The 16,977-nt window shown below is 42.6% G+C and overlaps 1 pseudogene; it reads right to left on the bottom strand.

Moving 5' to 3' along the window:
• LOC111975874 (ephrin type-B receptor 1-like) overlaps positions 1 to 16,977 on the bottom strand; it is a 189,648-nt pseudogene that overhangs the window by 134,289 nt on the left and 38,382 nt on the right.

Here is a 16,977-nt window from a genome sequence, read left to right as displayed (position 1 = left end):
GACAGTTCCCAGTCCAGAGCTTCCGGCGACAGTTCCCAGTCCAAAGCTTCCGGCGAACGTTTCATAGTCTGGAACCTCCAACGACGGTCCACAGTCCGGAACCTCCTACGACGGTCTGCAGTCCAGAGTCTCCAGCGACTGTACGCAGTCCAGAGTCTCCAGCGATGGTCTGCAGTCCAGAGCCTCCAGCGGTACTGTCATGCCCTGACCTTAGAGAGCCTTTATATTTCTCTATTTGGTTAGGTCAGGGTGTGATTTGGGTGGGCATTCTAGTTTTCTATTTCTTTGTTGGCCGGGTAGGGTTCCCAATCAGAGGCAGCTGTCTATCATTGTCTCTGATTGGGAATCATACGTAGGCAGCCTGTTTTCCACCCTAGTTTGTGGGATCTTGTTTTTGCACAGTAGCTGTCTAACCCTGCAGAACTTTACGTTCATTTATGTTTTGTTGTTTTGTCTGTGTTTCTGTATTAAATTATCATGAACACTTTCCACGCTGCGCTTTGGTCTCATTCCTTCAACGACGGACGTAACAACAGCATTTGTGGGTTCGATTACAGGCTCAAAATGGCCAGAAACAATTAACTTTCTTCTGAATCTCATCCGTCTATTCTTGTTCTGGGAAATGAAGGCTATTCCATGCGAGAAATTGCTAAGAAACTGAAGATCTCGTACAACGCTGTGTACTACTGCCTTCAAAGAACAGAGCAAACTGGCACTAACCAGAATAGAAAGAGGAGTGGGAGGCCCCGGTGCACAACTGAGCAAGAGGACAAGTACATTAGAGTTCTAAACTGGCAGCTTCATTAAATAGTACCCACAAAACACCAGTCTCAACGTCAACAGTGAAGAGGTGACTCCGGGATGCTGGCCTTCTAGGCAGAGTTGCAAAGAAAAAGCCATATCTAAGACTGGCCAAAAAAAAGAAAAGATTAAGATGGGCAAAAGAACACACTGGACAGAGGAAAATTGAAAAAAGTGTTTTGGACAGACAAATCTAAGTTTGAGGTGGTCGGATTACAAAAGAAGAACATTCATGAGATGTACAAAAAATGAAAAGAGGCTGGAGGAGTGCTTGTCTAGCATGGTGGAGGCAATGTGATGGTCTGGGGTGATGGTAAAGTGGGAGATTTGTACAGGGTCTAGCATGGTGGAGGCAATGTGATGGTCTGGGGTGATGGTAAAGTGGGGAGAATTTGTACAGGGTCTAGCATGGTGGAGGCAATGTGATGGTCTGGGGTGATGGTAAAGTGGGAGATTTGTACAGGGTCTAGCATGGTTCGAGGCAATGTGATGGTCTTGGGTGATGGTAAAGTGGGAGATTTGTACAGGGTCTAGCATGGTTCGAGGCAATGTGATGGTCTGGGGTGATGGTAAAGTGGGAGATTTGTACAAGGTCTAGCATGGTTCGAGGCAATGTGATGGTCTGGGGGTGATGGTAAAGTGGGAGATTTGTACAGGGTAAAAGGGATCTTGAAGAAAGACGGCTATCACTCCATTTTGCAACGCCATGCCTTACCCTGTGGACGGTGCTTAATTGGAGCCAATTTCCTCCTACAACAGGACAATGACCCAAAGCACAGCTCCAAACTATACAACTATTTAGGGAAGAAGCAGTCAGCTGGTATTCTGTCTATAATGGAGTGGCCAGCACAGTCACCGGATCTCAACCCTATTGAGCTGTTGTGAGAGCAGCTTGACCGTATGGTACGTAAGAAGTGCCAATCTCTTCAGAATACCTCAACAAATTGACAACTAGAATGCCAAAGGTCCGCAAGGCTGTAATTGCTGCAAATGGAGAACACAATTATTGGAGGACACAATTACAAGCAAAGTTGGAAGGATACAATTATTATTTCAATTAAAAATCATTATTTATAACCTTGTCAACGTCTTGACTATATTTCCTATTCATTTTGCAACTCACGTTATGTATTTTTTCATGGAAAACAAGGACATTTCTAAGTGACTCCAAACTTTTGAACGGTAGTGTATATATATAAAAAAAAATACGAATAAGAATAAGAAATAAAAGTAACAAGTAACTAAAGAGCAGCAGTAAAATAATAATAGCGAGACTATATACAGGGAGTACCGGTACAGAGTCAATGTGCGGGGGCACCGTTTAGTCGAGGTAATTGAGGTAATATGTACATGTAGGTAGAGTTATTAAAGTGACTATGAATAGATGATAACAACAGAGAGTAGCAGCAGTGTAAAAGATGGGGGGGGCAATACAAATAGTCTGGGTAGCCGCTTGATTAGATGTTCAGGTGTCTTATGGCTTGGGGGTAGAAGGTGTACACTCAGTGTATATTATGTATGTAGTGGTAGAATATATTAGATACAATTACAATGGGTTCTTGACTAAAGTAAAACCAGGCTCTAAATGTTTGTGTAACGTAAGCAAGAGGCTGGAAGTTCTGTCATATCTAACTTCTGATTTTATTACACGTCAACAGGTTAAACATGTAATGATCAACATCCATGTTGGGCATGTTTTTGGGGAGGCAGAGAGCAGACTTCATAAGAAGAGCTAGGTGCAGAGGAGGAGAGTGTGGTGGGAATGTGAGCGAGGGATACACTCTGACTCCATAGGGAGCCCTCCCGGTGGATCAGAGGATGGAGGGATGATGAAGGGATGATACTGGCTCTCCACAGGCGGTCTCCTCTGTTCCCACTCCTTTCTCACACTCACCCAAATCTCTGTACATCCCGTACACACCCAACAAGCCCGTATGCACGTGGACAGGTACCTGCGCACGCATGGATGAGTATAAGCGCGCGTGCGAACACACATACTTACACAGCTTCTCAATTTCGTAATTTCCAGTTCATTTCCTCCATAGTAAATTAAACAGGTGCATGAGCAGTCCAGTATTTCCATGAGGATGAATGGGCAGGGATTATCTGTCAGATATTCATTGTTTCTGGAAGGGGAGGATGAGAATAGCAGCAGGCCTCTGACTCCATGTGGAACAGCCCATTAAGGATCACTGTCACGCCCTGACCTAGAGATCCTTTTTTATGTCTCTATTTTGGTTGGTCAGGGCGTGAGTTGGGGTGGGCATTCTATGTTGGGTTCTATGTTGTCTAGTTCTATGTGTTTGGCCGGGTGTGGTTCTCAATCAGAGGCAGCTGTCTATCGTTGTCTCTGATTGAGAACCATACTTAGGTAGCCTTTTCCCACCTGTGTTTGTGGGTAGTTGTTTTGTGTGTCTTCACCTAACCGAACTGTTTCGTTTTCGTTCCCTCTCGCTGTTATTTTGTTTAGTGTTCAGTTTTGAATTAAATTATAAAATGAACATTTACCACGCTGCGTTTTGGTCTCCTCCATTAGACGATCGTTACAATCAGAGAAAAGACTGTGTACCCAAGTAACCCCAAGATATCTGTTGTCTTCAGAGCCTTGCCCTGACCAGGAGAATGTACTGGGCCTAATTCAGCCTCTCATATGATCTTCTTCCACTGAAAACCCCAAACGGTTTGATATATTTCAGTCATGATACACCAATGAGCATCTACATAAAGATCAGTGATGCCCTCCCTTAACCCATGACCACCACAACCACCACCTGCCCTCTGAACAACTCCACACCTGGACTTTCAGTGCAGCTGAGTGCCCATGTACCATCTGTGTGATATCCACTGTGAACCCCCTCCCCCTATCCCCTCTTCCCCCAATGCCTCCTGCTCCTAAAGTATTCTCTCACACAAGCATACTTTAAGGTGATTTTCCATTAGATTACCCCTCCTCACCTGCACTCACACTGACCTCCGCATACAACAATATACTGCTGTTACAGTGTGAGCTTAGGTGCCTATGGAAAAAAGAAAAGATAATGATTTAATATCCAACTTGGCACGGATAGGATCCTGCCTATCATACCATAATAGCCTATCACTCCATATCACTCCATTCTCTGCTCTCTTTTGTGATCTATTTGCCAAAGAAAAATATAACCTCAGATAAAATAAATATGGAGCACAATTGCAGGCTACATACTGTATATGTAGTATTGGGATACGGTGCATTCGTAAAGTATTCAAACCCTTTGACTTTTTCCAAATTTTGTTACGTTACAGCCTTATTCTAAAATGAATTAAATATTTTTTCCCCCTCGTCAATCTACACACAATACCCCACAATGACAAAGAAAAAAGACGTTTTTCGAAATTTTTGCAATATATATTTTGTTTTACTGAAATGTTACATTTGCATAAGTGTTCAGATCCTTTACTCTTTGTTGAAGCAGCTTTGGCAGTGATTACAGCATAGTCTTCTTGGGTATGATGCTACAAGCTTGGCACACCTGCATTTGGGGAGTTTCTCCCATTCTTCTCTGCAGATCTTTTCAAGCTCTGTCAGGTTGGATGGGGAGCATCGCTGCACAGCTATTTTCAGGTCTCTCCAGATATGTTAGATCGGGTTCAAATCCGGTCTCTGGCTGGGCCGCTCAAGGACATTCAGAGACTTGTCCCGAAGCCACTCCCGCGTTGTCTTGGCTGTGTGCTTAGGGTCGTTGTCATGTTGGAAGGGGAACCTTCGCCCCAGTCTGAGGTCCTGAGTGGTCTGGAACAGGTTTTCATCTGGGATCTCTCTGTACTTTGCTCCATTCATCTTCCCCTCGATCCTGACTAGTCTCCCAGTCCCTGACGCTGAAAAACATCCTCACAACATGATGCTGCCACCACTATGCTTCCCTGTAGGGATAGTGCCAGGTTTCCTCCAGACGTGACGCTTGGCATTCAAGCCAAAGAGTTCAATCTTGGTTTCATCATACCAGAGTATCTTGTTTGTCATGGTCTGAGATTCCTTTAGGTGCCATTTGGCAAACTTTAGGTGCCTCGACACAATCCTGTCTTGGAGCTCTACGGACAAATCCCTTGACCTTATGGATTGGTTTTTGCTCTGACATGCACTGTCAACTGTGGTATCTTATATAAACAGGTGTGTGCCTTTCCAAATCATGTCCAATAAATTGAATTTACCACAGGTGGTCTCCAATCAAGTTGTAGAAACATCTCAAGGATGACCAATGGAAACAGGATGCACCTGAGCTCAATTTCGAATCTCATAGCAAAGGGTCTGAATACTTATGTAAATAAGGTATCTGTTTTTTTTTTTATACATTTGCTAAAACTTCTTAAAACCTGTAATCGCTTTGTCATTATGGGGTATTGTGTGTAGATTTATGAGGATTTATTTTACAAAAAACATTTTAGAATAAGGCTGTAACGTAAGAAAATGTGGAAAAAGTCAAGGAGTCTGAATACTTTCCGAATGCACTGTATACTATTATCTTAACGTGTCTCTTTTACTCATGTAGACATTAACAGGAGACTTTTCCCTTCGTGAGAGATGTATGTATGTGGGAGTGTTCTCCTTTGAACTGAATGATTCATAATGTTGCTGTGATTGCCAAGAAGTGTACAATTAAATTACAATGACAAGCCATCATGAAATGAATAGGCTCTCTCAATTTGAAATGAGAAATCTGACTCCAGCTCTGTAGCAATTTACAGTAATAGCATCATCAGACAACCAGGAGTCATTTATGGTATGCAATCAAATAGAAACTCAGCAAAAGGTTAATTAATGGTCAAGATGGAGTTTTATTTGCACTGAAGGACCAGTTTTGCATTAAACATGATCAGATACTTTGGCATGTCTTCCATAGCTCAACCATGTTGATTTTTAACAACTATAACATGGGTGAGTATTAAATTATAACCATTTGGGGCGATGCACAATTTTCTCTCTCAAACTAGCAAATTAACTATGACCCTTGCGAGTCTCAGCTTCACATACATGGCTAGAAGAATCTGAACCTCTCCACCAAAACCCAGCTCTATTCATTGTTTCTCTCTGACCCACTAAACGTTTACTGTAGTAGAGCATCTTGCTCCGGGAACTTGCCTATGTTTCACCACACACTATCTATCTAAAGGAGGAAACATCACTGACCCTCCATTTTCTTGGTTATGAAAGCCCTTGCTATCTCCTCATCTCCCTCTGTTATTGATAGTGACTCAGTGTCCATATGAGTAAGTGACTATAGAAAAACATTTTTTTCCTGTTAAAAACAGAGAGGGACCATTTCTAAACACTGTGTCATTGTAATGTCAAATATATTTTGTCATCAATGCACAGAAAGACAGTGCTTGTCTGTATCCAAGGTGCTGGTTGCAGCAGGACCAAAGCTAATGCAGAGCCAAACAGTGTGGACCTATCTGTTAAATATACATTCTGCATGTACATATTCTACATTCAACCCCACATTCAACCATTTCTTAGAACCTCATTATTATATATTCTCTTTCTGTTGACAGTATAGTTGGCAGAGTTTCCAGTCATATTTCTAATGCCATTTTCTGCCTGTCAAATGAACATAATATCCTAATGAAATAATTGTGGTCATGACTAAGACCTGTGGCAGCTTTCAGAGAATGACTCATTATTTACAAATGACTCATTGACAGAGGGCAGCCTGAAACCATGCACAATTGCAATAGATTAAAACATTGCTGCATATAATCTACATTCATTTAAATTCATCTCTTTAATCATATTACCATAAACACCAAACCTTAAGGGCCTAAATGTGTCTCATTTGGCAGAAAATTATAAATTTTCCATTTTGTAAAACACATTGGTTGAAAACTTTTTATCTAAAAGAAAAAAAAACTAAATGGGTTTCTGTAATCATCGAAGTACGAGACTTTTTATGTTTGAACTTTTTTAAATCACTATCAATGTCAATCTGTCAATATGAATATGGCATTGTCTTGTGAATTGTAATGAATCTTAATGGCATGAACATACATTCAACAGAATCTAATCTTGTGTGTAAATAATGACACGTTAAAGCTCTCACAACTGTTCATGCAAACAAGGACCTCTGGCATTTATTTTCCTCATCTGGATTTGGCCAATTCTGGTGTTTAATGTTTCACTTATTGTAGCACATAAGTAGAACTTAATTGTTCAGAACGAGATATAAGTGTTTTAATTAAGCTGTTGGCAGGCTTGAAATTGGAATCTAAGTGTGCTCAAACTAAAGTATTCCCTAGGGGTACACACACTGACAGTGCAATACATTATTTCTCCTGATTGCATGAGACACAGGGGATGCACATTCTGTCTTTCCACTTAACGTGGCTCAGAAAACTACAGCTCAGAACCAATCTGCCAGCCAGCGCCTATGAATGACAAATATGTTTATAAGAGGAAGAAGAACATGGTCACAAATCACTACATCTCCCAGAGATGGCTGTCTGTGAGCCAGTCAGTCATGGGGCAGCAGAATGAAGTGAGCTCGTTAGCTGGTGAGTGTGTTGTTAGGCTCTGGGAGCATACTATGGGTATCTGAACACTTTCTTTGGCCATTAATCTCACTGTGGCATCAACAATACACTCTACCACTCAACTTTCAGGGAAGCTTTTTGAGATTGTGGAAAAGTTTAGATGTCAATGAGAGGGAAGGAGAGGATGGTTGGTGAGTGTTTAAATGAGGTCTAGATGAGGAGTGGTCTTACCCCAGAGGCAGGATAAGCTATCCAACCCAGCTCCGCTGTGGCCGTCCGTGTGTCCATCACTGTCTCTGTTGAGGAGACAAAGAGCAAGAAATGTAATACACATGTCTGCTACTACCAATGTAATGAAAACACCTGTTACAGTGAAACACCTCACGCCATCACTTTTTGCGTAATGCACATTTTTCTTCTCAGTCCATTGAAAACCATTGTTATGAGCTAAAGCTTCAATGTCTCATTACTGGAAATGTATATCAGCCCTTTACCAATGGTCCAGACAGAATCAGACCAATGTTTGACAGTTCCTACTGGATGACACCTTCTCTACACATTTCACTACTGTCAAACTCTGACTCAGAGACATAGGGTGATCCATCACCTCTCCACTTCTAACAGGCTCTGGGTCTGAAGAGAGGCCACACTCTAGACACTCTTGGAGGAAAAGTGGGAGATAACCAACACTTTTGTTTGGGATAAGAGGTATGGTACAGTATATACAAACCATTCTCTGTGGACTTTCAGTTAGCACCATTCTCTGTGCAAACTGCTGCCCTTGGAAGAGTGTTGTTTTCACAGTCTGGGCTGTGACTGATCAATAGGTAATGGTGGGTGATTTCTGCAGAGGAGTGTATTAAATATTGATGGCCCAGGAAATATTGATCACGTCCGTGATAAAGCATCAGCAGGTATACAAACACCGGTGCGTGCCAACAGCCACACCTGGCTTGAAGGCAGAGGGGTTCAAATGCAACAACAACTAACACAGCTCACAGAGCCACAAAACACCACATTTTGGTCTATTGGTGTCATTTCACCACAACAATTTATATATATTTTTCAGATGTGACTATTTTTCGATTTTCCAAAAGCATTGACACTGATCTCTTTGTGATGTTTTTCAGCAGCATGGGTAAATCATCAGTCGATAACAGCAGAGAGAGGGTCTGGTCCAATCAACTGCCAACAAATCAACCATGCAGAATGCAAAACAAAACAATTGCCCTCACCCCAACTCACCTTCCTACAAGTGCTCTCAACCCATCCCCTCCAATGATGTATATAAACCGTGGATTTATGATGCTATGTATTGGCCATTGAGAGGCTTTGGAGCCACTGGACGGCCATATTGGCACTCGCCAGTAGGAGCAGTCCTCCATAGRAATGAATGGAATTCTACAGTATTTCAATTACATTTTTCAAGGACAAAATTACATGAATTTAAGTATTTTTTGTAGTGGTGTAGTGGGGTCTGTAACATTAGTCATCTCTAAAAAAAAAATTACTTGAAGGAAAAATGTAAATATTTCAACTGAATGTATTTGTATGTTTAGCTCATATAATACAATTTAGAAGTATGCATTAAGGTGTCTGTTTCTATARCTTCCAAAATATTTTTTATGACGATGAGGGAGTGCCAAGKTGGAGGCACAGTGGCTTCAACACAGCACCTCTATCAGTCATATAGTGTAAATATAAATCACTGATACCTTCCCACTCATCAGCAAACTGGTCAGGGTAAAGCCATACTGTATTTTTAATATTTCTTTATTTCTCTGTATACAGCTACTTATTCCTAGTCTCAATGCARTACCCATAATGCTATACAATAACTGTATTGTGGTTGTGGGTTCTTTCAGGGTTACAGTTCATCATAGACCCATTGAGACACTGACCACTGGCTGGCAGAATAAGTGTTGAGCCCACTGAGGTCAGTGCCTGTGGAGGGTGTTCTCTGTAGTCAGCAGAGGAGAGCAGGGCAGAGGAGATGAGAGCAAGTCCAGGGCCAGGACCAACCACAGGGTGCCTGTCTGCCTTTCACTCCCACAGAGCTCAAAGCCTCACATTAATCCTRTTAGTGCTTCCTCAGTCTTAGTAGATCATCAGACAGAAAATCTCAGATTTTTGCATGGAAGTATAGGCTCTTTAGAGTGACACCCAGGATAGATGTTGTAGAAAGGACACTCCAAGACCAGCTACAGAACATGTAACAGCAGGATGTTTCTGTGGGAACAAGGGTGTGTGGGCCTAGCTGTATTTTCATGTTTAAGTCATTTGCTGTTAGCTTAGGCGGGGGCAAAACAGAATGGAAATAGCCATTTTGATTAGCATGTCCTGTGAAGCAATGCATCCYTAGCCTGTACCTGGCATCTGTTTGTCATTCACCATGTGAAGCTGCTGCAGGCCTAGTAAAAACCCCTGGGATAGGAGACAACAGAAGCCTCCAGAACAGCGCTAGCCAGTTGCCCAATCAGTCAGCCAAGCGTTCTGGGGGTTTAGCACGAAAGGAGCCATGCCGAGCCTACTGTATCTTTACAGAGACCCATAGAAAAAGCCACACCAGTCACACTACCTCTCCTCTGCAGTTAGGCGAGGGAGGGTGACGAGAACGCAATGAGCCAGAACACGTTAACATCTGTGTTCAGTGTTGAAGTAAATCCATTGCATTTCCCAGCAGTGTGCCAGCTGTGCTTTCCAATGATGGCACACTTATTCAGCAACCAATACCGGGGGATAGGTATTCTCAGAGGTCGGTATTGTAGCACCTTTAAGATTACAAGTTCATTTTGTGGCATAATGGCATCACACAGTTTCACTAAACCAGAGTAACACCTTACTTTATTACATTATGACACAGCAACATCATGAGCCAACAACAATACCACAGAACAGTATCACAACATCATGTATTCCTACTCTATAAAACTACTTAAAACATCCCTCTACCAACTAGTAAGTAATGCAATACAATGTATATGAATTCCACAATGCAACATCACAAAATGAGCTAGGACACATTTGACAGAAAAAGCAGTTGTATGGCAGGACAACCGATTTCAAGATGATTTTTATGACACTGGTCATTCCTACATATTTATCTSTTTTAATATCCTATGTTGTTATTGTCAAATCAAATTTTATTGGTCACATGCGCCGAATACAACAAGTGTAGACTTTACAGTGAACTGCTTATTTACGAGCCCCTAACCAACAATGCAGAGTTAAAAACTTTGAAAAATATTTGCTAAATAAAAAAAGGAGATAGTAACTATAACGGGGCTAAATACAAGTACAAGTACCAGTACTGAGTCAATTTGCAGGGGTATGAGGTAAGTGAGGTAATTGAGATAATACAATACGTACATGAAGGTAGGGTTAAGTGTCTAGGCAATCAGGATAATAAACAGAGTAGCAGCAGCATCTGGGAAGAGTGTGAAAATGTGTCTATGTGTGAGTGTGTGGCGCAAATATGCAATGTGTGTGTGTGGTGTGTGTGTGTGTGTGTGGTGTGTGTGTGTGTGTGTGTGTGTGTGTGTGTGATTTGTGTGAGAGCTTATGTGTGTGTGTGTGTGTGTGTGTGTGTGTGTGTGTGTGTGTGTGTGTGTGTGTGTGTGTGTGTGTGTGTGTGTTGGAGTGGCAGTGTAGTGTGTGTGAGTGCGTGCGTGGGTAGAGTCAAGTGAGTGTGCATAGAGCCAGTGCAAGTGAGTCAGCATAAAGAAAAACAATAAATAAATATGTCTTATGGCTTGGGGGTCGAAGCTGTTTTGGTTCCAGACTTGGCGTTCTGGTACCGCTTGCTGTGCGGTAGCAAAGTGAACAGTCTATGACTTCGGTGGCTGGAGTCTTTGACAATTATTTGGCCCTTCCTCTGACACCGTGTGGTATAGAGGTTTTGGATGGCAGGGAGTTCGGCCCGAGTGATGTACTGTGCCGTACGCACTACCCTCTTTAGCGCCTAGCGGTTGGATGCAAAGAAGTTACCATACCAAGCAGTGATGCAGCCAGTCAAGATGCTCTCAATGGTGCAGCTGTAGAACTTTTTGAGAATCTGAAGGCTCATACCAAATCTTTTCAGCCACCTGAGGGGGAAGAAATGTTGTYGTGCACTCTTCACGRCTGTGTTGGTGTGTTTGGACCATGATAGGTCCTTAGTGATGTGTACACCAAGGAACTAGAAGCTTTCGACCTGCTCCACTACAGCACCTTCGATGTGAATGGGGGCATGTTCAGCCCTTCGTTTCCTGTAGTCCATGATCAGCTCCTTTGTCTTGCCCAYATTGAGGGAGACGTTGTTAGCCTATAGGGAGGAGGCCAGAGACCTGGTATTGAGGTGCCAGGACGTCTCATCGGGCCACCACCATTAGTGTCGTTGGAAAACTTAATGATGGTGTTGGCGTTGTGGCGGTTGTAGTTGCCTACCCTCACCACCTGGGAGCGGCCCATCAGGAAATCTAGGATCAAGTTGCAGAGGGAGGTGTTTAATCCAAGAGTTCTTAGCTTAGTGATGAGCTACGTGGCGGTAGTCATTTAGACAGGTTACCTTGGTGTTCTTGGGCACAGGGCCTAAGGTGGTTTGCTTGAAACATGTAGGTATTACAGACTGGGTCAGGGAGAGGTTGAAAATGTCAGTGAAGACACTTGCCAGCTAGTCAGAGCATGCTCTGAGTACATGTCTTGGTAATTCGTCTGGACCTGCGGCCTTGTGAATGTTTAAAGGTCTGTTTAAAGGTCTTACTAACATCGGCTACGGAGAGCGTGATCACACAGTCATCCGGAACAGCTGGTGCTCTCATGCATGGTTCAGTGTTGCTTGCCTCGAAGCAAGCATAAAAGCCATTTAGCTCGTCTGGTAGGCTCGCATCACTGGGCAGCTCTCGGCCGGGTTTCCCTTTGTAATCTGTAATAGTTTGCAAGCCCTGCCACATCCGATGAGCATCAGAGCCGGTGTCTTAGGATTCAATCTTAGTCCTGTATTGACACTTTTCCTGTTACAGATGGTTCATCGGAGGGCATAGAAATATTTCTGGAAGTGTCCGGACYATTGTCCCACTCCGTGAAAGCTGCAGCTCTAGCCTTTAGCTCAGTGTGGATGTTGCCTGTAATCCATGGCTTCTGGTTGGGATATGTACGTACAGTACGGTCACAGTMGGGACGATGTCGTCGATGCACTTATTAATGAAGTTGGTGACTGATGTGGTAAACTCCTCAATGCCATCAGATGAATCACGGAACATATTCCAGTTTGTGCTAGCGAAACAGTCCGATAGCTTAGCATCCGCTTCATGGGACAACTTCCGTATAGAGCGCATCACTGGTACTTACTGTTTGAGTTTTTGCTTGTAAGCAGGAATCAAGAGGATAGAGTTATGGTCAGATTTGCTGAATGGAGGGTGAGGGAGAGCTTTGTATGTGTCTCTGTGTGTGGAGTAAAGGGGATCTAGATTTTTCCCCCCTCTAGTTGCACAGGTGAAATGCTGGTAGAAATGATGTAAAACAGATTTCAGTTTTCCTGCATTAAAATCACCGGCCACTAAGAGCGCAGCTTCTGGATGAGCATTTTCTTTTTTGCTTATGGCCCTATACAGCTCATTGAGTGTGATCTTAGTGACAGCATCAGTTTGTAGAAGGCATATGCAGAATCTCTAGGAATTCTACTAACCAGATGTAAAGTGAAACGTGTCCCTCGCTATCAAATAAACATCTGAATCCAACTTTTGTCTGAACAGCACCGTATTCCTGTTGAGTTAGACAGCGGGCTGCCATTAGATCACACACCTCACATGAGGGCCACAGTGTTTATTTSATATGTTTATTTGATAGCGAGAGTCACATTTGACTTTACATCTGGTATGTTGAGTTCCTAGAGGTTCTACATATGCGTTTGTTGACAGGAAAAGTTTTTGGGCTGAAGCCGGCTATATTGTTGTWGGGTTATTTTCCATCGCCAGCCACCAGAATGATGCACAACATCAGGAGTCCAACCAATACACAGACTCCTGATGTTGTGTCCCAAAGCTAGGCTACMCTGTGAATGCTGTGTAGGAAAAATTCACACATGAAAAGTCGTGTGCCCATGGATCTATTTTTAGAATTGACCCAAATGTATTTGTAGGCGTTCTTAGCCAAGCTTCTCTGGATGACATGTTACACCATGAAAGTACCGTCACTTTTAATCACAACAAGGTGATCATACAGTGATTATTCTTGGACATACCTGTCAGGATGGAGCAATGTTTCAAGTATAGCTATATCTGGCATTCCTTTATACAAGATCTGAAGATTTTTTTGTGCATAATTTTTTTATTATGTACAGTATGTCTCCTCAGATTTGAGTGCCTTCAAAAAAGTTGCAAGGTTGGATGTTCAAAGTAAAGACATTTATCAGGAAAGGTTCAAAACTTGTACAGGTTCGGTAATAGTGTGATAAACATATTGCACAGACATAACACCCTTCTATGACACACTGTACTTGTTATGGTTGGCCAAAATGGCCAGCTACTGTGGCGGATCTAATGGTCCAGATGATCATCTCTTAATACAAATACAACCACAACCTTAGCCACTATGGAGCTTAAAATAGGAAAAAGAGAGATGGCAATAGAGAGAGCATAGAATGATCTCTGGCCTTGTATGTTTGGCCAAAGTATTTATAGAATGGACAATCAATGCACGTTGCTGTACAACATGACAATTTAGTCAATAGTAGAGTTCATAATTCAATAGCCTGACCCACTGAAACACTGCGGCTAATATGAATACAATATCAATAACTTTGTTCAGCGACGGTTGGCCATTGTCCTCACTTACTGAGTTCAAATCTTTACGTAAAACTGTTTCTATCTATAAAAAATTATTTATGAAGTTAAAAAGTTCTAGCCGATGGCATCACCAAAAGTTAAAACATTTTAAAAACAGCGATTTTCAAACACTATGACATTTGCGGTGACGTGGAGAGCAAGAAAATACCCTCCCTCTGGCTAGAAACTTGTTGAAGGTTCTTTTAATACTACCGTGTGATGTCACAGATAAGTATTKTTTAGGACGTTTCTGCTTCTTTTTTTAACCACAGATCATAGAAACGAGTCGTTTCCACATACACTATATATACAGAAGTATGTGGACACCCCTTCAAATTAATGGATTCAGCTATTTCAGCCACACCCATTGCTGACCGGTGTATAAAATTGAGCACACAGGCATGTAATCTCCATAGACAAAAATTGTCAGTAGAATGGCCTTACTGAAGAGCTCAGTGACTTTCAACGTGGCACCGTCATAGGATGCCACCTTTCCAACAAGTCAGTTCATCAAATTTCTGCCCTKCTAGAGCTGCCCCGCTTAACTGTAAGTGCTGTTATTGTGAAGTGGAAATRTCTAGGAGCAACAACGGCTCAGCCGCGAAGTGGTAGTCCACACAAGCTCACAGAACTGGACCGCAGAGTGCTGAAGTGCGTAGCGTGTAAAAATCGTCTGTCCTCGGTTGCAACACTCACTACCGAGTTCCAAACTGCCTCTGGCAGCAACGTCAGCACAATAACTGTTTGTCAGGAGCTTCATGAAATGGGTTTCCATGGCCGAGCAGCCGCACACAAGCCTAAGATCACCAGCGCAATGGCAAGAGTTGGCTGGAGTGGTATAAAGCTTCGGATTCTGGAACAGTGGAAACGTGTTCTCTGGAGTGATGAATCACGCTTCACCATCTGGCAGTCMAACAAACAAATCTGGGTTTGGCGGATGCCAGGAGAACGCTACCTGCCCCAATGCATAGTGCTAACTATAAAGTTTAGTGGACGAGGACAAATGGTCTGAGGCTGTATTTCATGGTATCCACATACTTTTGGTCATGTACTGTATGTAGACACTGGTATGGTGTTGGAGATGATGAATATGAGGTTGAAAARTGGTGGAATTGCCCTTTAACAACACATCACAGGTGCAACTATATCTGAAAGCATATTTTCCCAATAGATTTATCAACAGTTTATTTTTGGAAACTGCCCATGGATTCAGGGCAGAAATGGGGTTTCTTTAGACAGACTGTAGGCGAGAGTGCTAGAGGTCTTCACGGATCCACCTGTATCCGAAATACCCAAGACCCGAGCGGGTCTGGATCCAGAATTCTAAATAATGTCACGGGTCTTGGGTATGTGTAATGTATCTGATCCAAACGAGACTGCTGCAGTGTGTATAGAGAGAGAGTGAGAGAGTGAGAGAGTGAGAGAGTGAGAGAGTGAGAGAGTGAGAGAGAGAGAGAGAGAAATTGTATAATTTATGCTGCTGCTTTTGCTTTTCACGAGAGTGGCGCGTGTAGCTTGTTGTTGGCCGATCATAAATCATCAATGCGGCAATAGGCTACAATCTCCATGTATGGAAAAGTTAGGATATATCTAATCAATGGAAGATGGAATTAAAATTACAGAATTAAAAGTTAAACGGATAGCTACAACGACCAAGAGCTAACAGGTAGGCCGCTACTTAATGTTCTGAATGGAGTTGTTGTTGTTTGCAACTGTGTAGAACAAGAAAGCACATGCAGCCTCAATTAGACTAGCTAGCTAGCTTCTCACATTTAAAAAGAAAACCTTTATTTAACTAGGCAAGTCAGTTAAGAACAAATTCTTATTTACAATGACAAACTAGGAACAGTGGGTTAACTGCCTTGTTCAGGGGCAGAACGACAGATTTGAACTTTGTCAGCTCGGGGGTTCAATCTAGCAACCTTTCGGTTACTGGCCCAACGCTCTAACCACTAGGCTACCTGAGTTTGATGCAGTCAAGACAGGCACTATGTATATATATTGGATGATAAATAACCTGGATGATAAATAACCTAGCTATGGCAGCTGTTATTATACTATAGCGTGAGTCGGCTTGATTGGTTGCTGTCTCTCATCTCTCCCCCCCTCCTCCCTGCTCCCCATGTCACTCACTCACTCACAGTAGCCTACACACAGAGCAGCACCCTCTCTACCTCACGTTTTATCAGCTACAGTTAATAAAGTATCTTAAAGATTGCCTTTTCTGCTGCTTCCCTCACTCGGATCGAGTCTGGATCCGACCAGATCTATATACTGAACGGGTCTAGTTGTCATCGGGTCCATTTGGAACGGGTCTCTATATTATTATTTTTATGCATATCGGGTGAAAAGCCCAAGGTTCATTTCGGAACTGAAGGTCTCTAGAGAGCGCTCTTTATGCCCTGCCAATCATAACCTTATTTTCCCCCAATAGGAACACACAAGAGTATGGATTTGTGCAATTCAAACACAGAGGGGTACAGGCATTGATCATGAAGGGGAAATGTGAAAGTATACACACAGTGTCTCACCCCACGTACAAGCTGCGACTGTATAGCCCCAGACACTCGCAATCGATACAAATGGTTTAAACAACTCAATTATGCCCGTGATGGTCATGGGATTTTGGATGATGGTAATTGGTCAGCCAAATGGCCGCGGTCACCGTAATATATACATACACCGAGTACACAAAACATGATSCCTTATTGATGTCACTTGTTAAATCCACTTCAATCAGTGTAGATGAAGGGGAGGAGACAGGTTAAAGAAGGATTTTAAGCCTGGATTGTGTACATGTGCCCAGTAGCGGTGCATGGGGAAATTCACTGGGGAAGACAAGCCAGGGGAAAAAAGCTATATTATAACC

Source organism: Salvelinus sp. IW2-2015, linkage group LG16 (genome assembly GCF_002910315.2).
Source record: "Salvelinus sp. IW2-2015 linkage group LG16, ASM291031v2, whole genome shotgun sequence".
NCBI classification, from domain to species: Eukaryota; Metazoa; Chordata; class Actinopteri; order Salmoniformes; family Salmonidae; genus Salvelinus; species Salvelinus sp. IW2-2015.
The sequence above is the reverse complement of the archived record's forward strand: the minus strand, read 5'-3'. Positions and strand labels throughout refer to the sequence as shown.